Here is a 10,451-nt window from a genome sequence, read left to right as displayed (position 1 = left end):
TTTAGACTTTATTAAATCATTTATTGGACCTCCACTCAGTGAGTATGGGAGAGGGGACCGGGTCACATACTGGTAACGGATTCAAAGTAGTATTATACAAGTCCACTTGAACGCTGACATACTGCAGCAAACAGTCTGCTCTGAATGATGGATCATAGAACCCTTCTACCTTCCCATAGGCTTCTAGCAGTCAATCTTCAGAAGAAAACCTATTTAACTTGAGCAATTACTTGCACTCCCATTGTTTGGCAATACCCTCTCCAGATATGTCGAAGGCCTCTATAGAAGACATAGCAATAGATCAATGGTCTTAAGAAGCCAAGCCATTCCAGTCAGAAGCAATTATTGATTCCTCCATATGTTGATAAGATGTCCACAGCCTGACATCTCTAATGTATATATGAAAAACTGGATCGGCAATCACAGGAGTCATTACACTGAACATTACCGGCCACCTGCAGGAGCCTCTGTGCGGTTCAGAGAACAAATTAAGGATTTCTTGTGGCATACACGTATAAATACATCCATTATTCATACCCACATATGTCGAGGATGGAAATGTATGACCATTCAAGTGACCTGTTGATGAAAAAAAACATAAATAGATGTATTTATTCCATCCATAAATATACAATGACCTAGTAGCTGAATTGTAGTTCATATTCTGGAGGAATAGCAATGGATATTTTGCATGTAGTTCATAACTTAAAGGGAAACTCCAGCCAAATAGCTAAATATAGGGTTGTAAACACACATCGGAACTGTGGTATGTGCCGCAATATGAATGTACATTCTGCCACCCCTGCTAGGTATGGTGGGATCCCCTGCGTGGGGAAAACTGCATCTTTGACTACTATAAAGAAGTAGGGGACCCTCCTTCAATATTTTGTATATTCTACACTCCACCTTCCTTTCCCCATTTATATATCTTCTATTGATTTTTATTGTCTCATTTCTTTCTCCTATATACACCATGTCTAGTTCCTTTGAATGTTGTTTTTTCTTCTTATTATTAATATTATTATTATTATTATTATAACAGTTGGTGTGCCCTCTAGAAAGGTTTAAACTTTTGGTTGGTTCACTGTCACCATGAATAAAAGTGAAGGGAACCCCAAGATTTTGAGTTGTGACCAGGAATAGCGGGGAAATCTTCCAGTGGGGACACTTATAGTGACAAGAGAAGATTTTCAATTGCCTGCATCTTTTTATCGCAATGCACACCAACACAACGCATTGGTGTAAATCAGCCCTATACAAAGTAAGGCTTGTTGCCTTGTCTATGCATTGGGACTGCATTGGGCAACCCAAAAACTGAGAAGCTTTAGCTGCAGACTTTAAGGCTGAATTACTCCACAGTGCCTGCAGCTTTAATTAAAAAAAATTAGAGCTGCAACAATTATTCGATTAAGTCGATTAAAATCGACGATGGAAAACGTTGTCAACGTTCGTCGGCTAAAATTCAAATTTCCCGCTCCCCGCTCACGCACGATGCTTACGCCCGCCGCTTACGCCACGCCCACGTCAGTTAAGCCGCTCGCGCCTACGCTGGTATACCCGCTCACGTGACGCCGCGCCCACGCTGACCCTGGCCGCTGGCCCTCTCCTCCCGGTGAGCTTCCCAACTCGCCGCTGCCTGCCAAAAACGAACAATGCCGCTGCCCGCCGACAACACCGTCATTCAAGGTAAGTCAAGATCGGCCGGGAGCTTTTTAATGTTTACTGTGTGTTGTTTTGTTTTTTTTTAAAGCGGCACACTGCAGAACATTAACACCAAATCCCTGCAATAATACATTAAACAGCCTGTATAATGTATTATTGCTGGGATTTGTTGTTCCTCTATAGCTGCTGGTGTTCAGCAGTGTGCCGCTGTATTATACATTGGTATTCTGTAGAGCTGCAACAATTATTAGATTAAATCGATAAAAATCGCCGATGGTAAACGTTGTCAGCGTTTTCCATCGTCGATTCGTCGGCTAAAATGTAAATTTCCCACTCACGCCCGCTTGTTCGCAGCTCCATACACGAGTTACGCTATGCACGCTGCGGACGCCATGCCCACCGCGCACACGGCTGCCGGACACACGCCCACAGAGCACGCCGCCGCCGCTGCAGCGACTTACAAGGGTTCAGAAACAGGTAAGGGGGACCTGTTTTAATGTTTCCTGTTTAAAAAAAAAAAAGTGGCACACTGTAGAACACCAGCAGCTATAGAGGAACAACAAATCCCAGCAATAATATATTAAACACCCGGTATAATGTATTATTGCTGGGATTTGTTGTTCCTCTATAGCTGGTGGTATTCTCCATCGCGCTGTATAATGTATTATTACTGGGATTTGTAGTTCCTCTATAACTGGTCAGTGGTAATCTGCATTGTGCAGTATAATCATTATACAGCGCAATGGAGAATACCACCAGCTATGGAGGACTACAAATCCCAGCAATAGTACATTATAGTATAATGTTGTACTATTGCTGGCATTTGTTGTATTCCTATATAGCTGCTGGTATTCTGCATTTCGCCGTATAATCATTATACAGCGCACTGCAGAATGCCACCAGCTATAGAGGACTACAAATCCCAGCAATAATACATTATATACAGTGCAATGCAGAATAACCCCAGCTACAGAGGACTACAAATCACAGCAATAGTACATTATAGTATAATGTACTATTGCTACATTCCTCTATAGCTGCTGGTATTCTGCACTGCGCCGCTGTATAATGTACTATATTGCACACCACACTCTTTTTTTTACTTCCACTGCGCCAAGCTTGCTCCCGTGATGGACTACAATCTCAATAGAAACTAGTAGTCAATCACTGGAGCCTTTTTTTTTATCTGATTAGTCGATTAATCAAACTTAATAATCGGCTAACTAATCGATTTTGAAAATAATCGTTAGCTGCAGCCCTAAAAAGAATAGCAAAAAAGTCATAAAAGGGGCAGACTTGATAGACTACTTAGTCTTTTCCTGTCATCACCCTTCTATGTTTCTGTGAGGTCAGTGAAGGCTTGTTCTACAGTGTTAAATACTAATGATCTGAGTTGAAAGACCCTTAACAATCCTCCAACCCAGACATTGCTGTCTGACACACCAGTGTCGATCTCCATAGCAAACATAAGCATCCCTAGTCATTTCCTTCTGCAGCCTGGCCTGTTATCCTTCATATCAAAAGGTCATCAGTCACAGAATCCTTTGTGAAAGGTGTGCGAAACGGACCTAATTATGTGTGCTAAAGACATGGTCATCATTGATCAGAAAAGCATTCCATATGACCAATGGATGCTTTTTAATCTACTTATATATTCCAGGAATATACATTTGACCCCCCTTGAATAAAACCTGTGCTGAGGAAGCATCCAGGCTGCATGCTTGATTCCAGGCCAGTCACTTAGAAGGCTTTGAAGCAGTGGCATCACATGGGGGGTGCGGGAGGTGCAGCCCACACCGGGTGACACCATCATTAAAATGATGCACAGTCATTTTGGTGTCACTCTTTCTGAAAAGTCAGCCACTCGGCCATGGACCAAGTGCCCGACAGCTGTACGAGAGAAGGTGGGACCTGGCGAAATATCTTATCCCACTGGATGAACGTCTCCACCTCTTTCACCACCGTCACCGAGATGGCCGCCTGCAGTTAAGTGATGACGTCACACGCAGGCGTAATGACGTCACTCGCGTGTGTGATGACGTCCCAGCGGCCGCTCCGGGTGACATTCGGCCTGGGGTTGCCACTGCTTTGAGGCCAGAGAGAGCCAGACCACTAGCATATCCAGGCCAGCAGTGGGCTCCATGTTTCTCTCACTACAAAATTATTGTAGAGACCTTTCTCAGATTCCTTCTTCATAATGTTCTCCTATTTCTTTCCTTGTCCCCTTCCTTCTCTGTTGCCCCCCTCCTTTCCCCTTCGAGATTTAGATACTCATGAAATAATTATGTGAAAAGACTAAACCTGCTCAATTCTTTATTTATGTTTATTTCGCAGTATGTCAATACGCACACGACCATTGTTATTCTTCCACGTGAGATTCTGTTTTCATTGCTCTACATATTGCAATGTTGACAAATGTATGTGAACTGAAAAAGCTGCAAACAAGGGAACTGAGGAGTTATTTGCAAACATACTTTTCACATACTGTTTGCTTATTCAATCCATGGGCCCCATAGCTACAGGGAAACAGTCCGCTATGCTAGAACACATGAAATAGGCTTACCATTGTACAGGTTCAACCATGACTCCGGCAGTCTCAGATCCCGTCGCTGCCACCTGAATGTGACAATGGTGCTCTCAGCCTCACCATGCATAGCTCGTGGGACAACTATCTAAGCACCAGCAGAATGAGAGTGATCATCAATGAGGGTCATTTAATGCTTCAGTGAATCCTTTACACCTAGTAACAGTAGCTGCCACCACATGTGTTAACAGAAATGTCTGTGATACTTTTTGCCATGCCCGGACAGAAATGTACAGAGTTTTAACATTCATGAGCCCTCATGGAGGCAAAGATTATTTGATTTCCAAGCATTTTAGAAATTCAGCTTAACTAATCAAATAATCTTTGTCTCTATATATATATATATATATATATAGTTTTAATGACAGGAAAATAAAAAGGGTGCAAACATATTTTTACAGAAAAAAAGTTACAAAAACAGACACTTAGCAACATTAAATTAAATGAGATTAAGTGGGAAACGTACTGTAATGAACAAATTGTGGTCTTTGGTTTCGGCAGAGAAATAAGATTTAAAGCTGATTGTGTTGTCCTGATTTGCAAATTTTTGAGAAATGAGGGTGACACTGCATTCAGCACAACATTCTCCCCACTCTTTCAGCCTTTCCATCCTCAGCCTCCTTGTGCTTTTTGTATCCATGATGTCTGATCTCATCATATGAAGGCTAGAACATTGCCTGGAAAAAGGTAGAAGAGTGGCAGAAGACAGCTGACCTGGGGGTGTAGGAAGTACAAATGTGGCCCTCCCTGCTCAACCATTACAAAATTCCTATAGACCTGCACTTATGAGGCTGTCAGGATCAATGCAGAGCACAAGGCAGGTGGGCCAAATTGAGATGGCCCATTTTATCATCATCCATGTCTGCAAACGGCTTTATAGACAGCCACCTAATAGGTCTGGTTGATGCCCCCACACCTGGCAGTTATCATTTTGTATCGTATGAGGAAGAAGGGAGGCAATCCAAAAGCACTGGAGCAGAAGGTGTACTAGATAACCACACTGTGCAGGCACACAAGCTCTAGCAAGCCCTCTGCTAGGGTTAGTAATAATGCCACTTCACACTGCAAGGGGGGGGGCTGTAGCATTGAAAACCAGTCATGGTTGTGTTGTTTTTCTGGAGCGGAGGGCACAGACGTAATAAACTGCTGCTCCTATATTGTCCAATTATAGGATGGGAAGGGTCCAGCATCAAGGCTGTGCTGTCAGTCAGGGGTGCCTGGATCACAAGGCAAGCTGACCATAACTAAAAATTGTTTGGCAGATAAAACAGTTGTCAGAAAGCATTGAATTCAATGCATTAGCATGACAGCCATGGAACTGGCATTCTCAAAAGAAAATTCAGTAATGGCAGCCTCCATTTATCTCTCATGACAATGTCCCTTTAACAGTCATGTTCCAACAAAATAGACAAGCCCATACTATTTGTTTTGTGTTGTTATCATGTCTTATTGAACCATTTTAAGAAACCTGCACCAACAGCCATATGATTTCTCTTTAAGATGGAGAACTAGAGCTCTGTTTCAGAGAAATTATAGTCTAATTAGGTGTATGGGGAATTATGGAGGATTCGCTGCATGGCGCCTTGGAAGTCATAAAAATAATGGTTGTTTATTCCATTCCACTGAAATTATTTCCATCCATATGAACTTAATTAATACTGTCACTATGGCGGAGCTTATTATCAGATTAGACCGTCTCCAATTTACGTAAGAAATCAGCTCTCTCGCTCCATTCCTTTATGTAAACCAGACGCTGGTTTGTCATAGTATAGATCAATGTGTGCACAGGGTGGCCTGTAATTATTTTTAGGCCACACGGGTCCTAGCATTTTGGATTCTGTTATAGGTCCCTGACTGTCAGAGGTACCATATGGAAAAGGGTCTGATTCACAAGAGCAGAGAGGAATCTCCATTAGGATAACTGGCATGCTAAACACAGTAAGCATGATCCCTTTAAGTAGATGTAATATCTAACTGAATTACATTTAGCTTGTTAAAGCAGGCCGGGTGTCACCCGGAGCGGATACGAGCAGTGCTTGTGCACGTGACATCATCGCACATACGCGATCATCTTTGTGATACCTGCCGGCGGCCATCTTGGTGATGGACGCCGGCAGAGAGAGGAGGGGAAGTTCCCCCAGCGGGATAAGGTATGCAGCCGGGTACCTTCTTCTCCCCTGCAACTGTCAGGCTCTCGGTCCATGCTGAGTGCCCGACTTTTCAGAGGGGGTGACACCAAATGACTGTCAGTCATTTTGGTTGCACCCCTCCAATGGTGTTGCCGGGTGCTACCCCCCTCGTGACACCACTGTGTTAAAGCACTGTGTATTAGAATCAAGACTGCTTTTCCCCTAATTAATACTTCATTTGACCATTATGCATTCTCTGTATCCAAATGTTGTTTAGTAAATCAGGCTTGGTGTGCGTGCGTGTTTCTACAGAAAAGGTTGTTGTATCTGGGAAGTTACATTGAGATTGTGTTATGTGTCAGCTTAGATGCAATCAGTACTTAGAAGATGTCATCCCTTAATTAATGTCGTTATTTTCTGTTGGAACCTTTGATACAGTTAGCTTTCTTTATGACCTTTTCTTCAAATGTTGGAAACGATGAGTCATCGGAGACATTACAAACCACCAGCTAATTCCACCTCCACCTACCTTAGAGATGGTGTTACATCCAGAGGTCATTACAGATAAGCCTTTTATACGTCTTAACTCCCTCATATGCCTTACATACAAGATAATGGCGGATAAAGTAACTTCATTTTCATCAATATAAAAAGAACCAACTGCAATGCCTTAAAGGGACTCTATCACTTCGAGCAAAAGTGACTTAAGAGTCCTAAAACACCATCTGAAGCCATGAAATGGATGTTCAAATTTAAAGCAGTATTAAACTCTGAAACTTAGAGAGTTATTCACAAAAGAGCCAAAGGATCCAGCCGTAGCTTCGACTGATCCTTCGGCTCTCTTCGGCCGCCAGAGCCCCTCAGTTCAGTCAAACCGAAGGGCTGCTGTACGGGCTATTCACAATAGCCGGTAAAGCATCCGAAGGCAGCTGAGCGCCTCAGCCGAGCTGAACGCATATGCTTCGGCTCGGCTGAGCCGTAGTGACAGCCGAAGCGTGGAGAAAGGTCGGCCGAAGCCAGCCGAAGCGTGGAGAAAGGTCGGCCGAAGCCAAGGCTCGCTCCGCCCGGTTGTAATGACAGATCAGTGTCCCCAAATTTGTCTGATCTCATCATATGAAGGCTAGAACATTGCCTGGAAAAAGGTAGAAGAGTGGCAGAAGACAGCTGACCTGGGGGTGTAGGAAGTACAAATGTGGCCCTCCCTGCTCAACCATTACAAAATTCCTATAGACCTGCACTTATGAGGCTGTCAGGATCAATGCAGAGCACAAGGCAGGTGGGCCAAATTGAGATGGCCCATTTTATCATCATCCATGTCTGCAAACGGCTTTATAGACAGCCACCTAATAGGTCTGGTTGATGCCCCCACACCTGGCAGTTATCATTTTGTATCGTATGAGGAAGAAGGGAGGCAATCCAAAAGCACTGGAGCAGAAGGTGTACTAGATAACCACACTGTGCAGGCACACAAGCTCTAGCAAGCCCTCTGCTAGGGTTAGTAATAATGCCACTTCACACTGCAAGGGGGGGGGCTGTAGCATTGAAAACCAGTCATGGTTGTGTTGTTTTTCTGGAGCGGAGGGCACAGACGTAATAAACTGCTGCTCCTATATTGTCCAATTATAGGATGGGAAGGGTCCAGCATCAAGGCTGTGCTGTCAGTCAGGGGTGCCTGGATCACAAGGCAAGCTGACCATAACTAAAAATTGTTTGGCAGATAAAACAGTTGTCAGAAAGCATTGAATTCAATGCATTAGCATGACAGCCATGGAACTGGCATTCTCAAAAGAAAATTCAGTAATGGCAGCCTCCATTTATCTCTCATGACAATGTCCCTTTAACAGTCATGTTCCAACAAAATAGACAAGCCCATACTATTTGTTTTGTGTTGTTATCATGTCTTATTGAACCATTTTAAGAAACCTGCACCAACAGCCATATGATTTCTCTTTAAGATGGAGAACTAGAGCTCTGTTTCAGAGAAATTATAGTCTAATTAGGTGTATGGGGAATTATGGAGGATTCGCTGCATGGCGCCTTGGAAGTCATAAAAATAATGGTTGTTTATTCCATTCCACTGAAATTATTTCCATCCATATGAACTTAATTAATACTGTCACTATGGCGGAGCTTATTATCAGATTAGACCGTCTCCAATTTACGTAAGAAATCAGCTCTCTCGCTCCATTCCTTTATGTAAACCAGACGCTGGTTTGTCATAGTATAGATCAATGTGTGCACAGGGTGGCCTGTAATTATTTTTAGGCCACACGGGTCCTAGCATTTTGGATTCTGTTATAGGTCCCTGACTGTCAGAGGTACCATATGGAAAAGGGTCTGATTCACAAGAGCAGAGAGGAATCTCCATTAGGATAACTGGCATGCTAAACACAGTAAGCATGATCCCTTTAAGTAGATGTAATATCTAACTGAATTACATTTAGCTTGTTAAAGCAGGCCGGGTGTCACCCGGAGCGGATACGAGCAGTGCTTGTGCACGTGACATCATCGCACATACGCGATCATCTTTGTGATACCTGCCGGCGGCCATCTTGGTGATGGACGCCGGCAGAGAGAGGAGGGGAAGTTCCCCCAGCGGGATAAGGTATGCAGCCGGGTACCTTCTTCTCCCCTGCAACTGTCAGGCTCTCGGTCCATGCTGAGTGCCCGACTTTTCAGAGGGGGTGACACCAAATGACTGTCAGTCATTTTGGTTGCACCCCTCCAATGGTGTTGCCGGGTGCTACCCCCCTCGTGACACCACTGTGTTAAAGCACTGTGTATTAGAATCAAGACTGCTTTTCCCCTAATTAATACTTCATTTGACCATTATGCATTCTCTGTATCCAAATGTTGTTTAGTAAATCAGGCTTGGTGTGCGTGCGTGTTTCTACAGAAAAGGTTGTTGTATCTGGGAAGTTACATTGAGATTGTGTTATGTGTCAGCTTAGATGCAATCAGTACTTAGAAGATGTCATCCCTTAATTAATGTCGTTATTTTCTGTTGGAACCTTTGATACAGTTAGCTTTCTTTATGACCTTTTCTTCAAATGTTGGAAACGATGAGTCATCGGAGACATTACAAACCACCAGCTAATTCCACCTCCACCTACCTTAGAGATGGTGTTACATCCAGAGGTCATTACAGATAAGCCTTTTATACGTCTTAACTCCCTCATATGCCTTACATACAAGATAATGGCGGATAAAGTAACTTCATTTTCATCAATATAAAAAGAACCAACTGCAATGCCTTAAAGGGACTCTATCACTTCGAGCAAAAGTGACTTAAGAGTCCTAAAACACCATCTGAAGCCATGAAATGGATGTTCAAATTTAAAGCAGTATTAAACTCTGAAACTTAGAGAGTTATTCACAAAAGAGCCAAAGGATCCAGCCGTAGCTTCGACTGATCCTTCGGCTCTCTTCGGCCGCCAGAGCCCCTCAGTTCAGTCAAACCGAAGGGCTGCTGTACGGGCTATTCACAATAGCCGGTAAAGCATCCGAAGGCAGCTGAGCGCCTCAGCCGAGCTGAACGCATATGCTTCGGCTCGGCTGAGCCGTAGTGACAGCCGAAGCGTGGAGAAAGGTCGGCCGAAGCCAGCCGAAGCGTGGAGAAAGGTCGGCCGAAGCCAGCCGAAGCGTGGAGAAAGGTCGGCCGAAGCCAAGGCTCGCTCCGCCCGGTTGTAATGACAGATCAGTGTCCCCAAATGAATTGGGGACGCTGATCTGTCATTAAACAACAACAACTGGGCGGTGCCGACACAGCCGGCTCCGCCCAGTTGTTTTACTTTGCCCGGGACCAGCTGGAAGACGCTGGCCAAAAGTAAGCAGTTGGGCGGAGCTAGCGGTGAGGTCACAGCTAGCTCCGCCCAGTTGTTTATATTTTGCATCTGTCAGATTTTTCATTATGCAGCGGTAGTTCATCATGTGCGGTCGGGTCGGTGTGTGTCGGGTTTTTTTTCATTATTATTTTATTTACTCATTTTATTTTTTTATTTCGCAGAGTCATCGTTGATTGACCCTAGGATTACATCGGTGGATCCATTTTAGTTTTTTTAACAATAAAGGAATTG

Source organism: Nanorana parkeri, unplaced genomic scaffold, assembly GCF_000935625.1.
Source record: "Nanorana parkeri isolate BGI_ZX_2015 unplaced genomic scaffold, ASM93562v1 scaffold254, whole genome shotgun sequence".
Taxonomy (NCBI): Eukaryota; Metazoa; Chordata; class Amphibia; order Anura; family Dicroglossidae; genus Nanorana; species Nanorana parkeri.
This window is presented reverse-complemented; position numbering follows the sequence as displayed.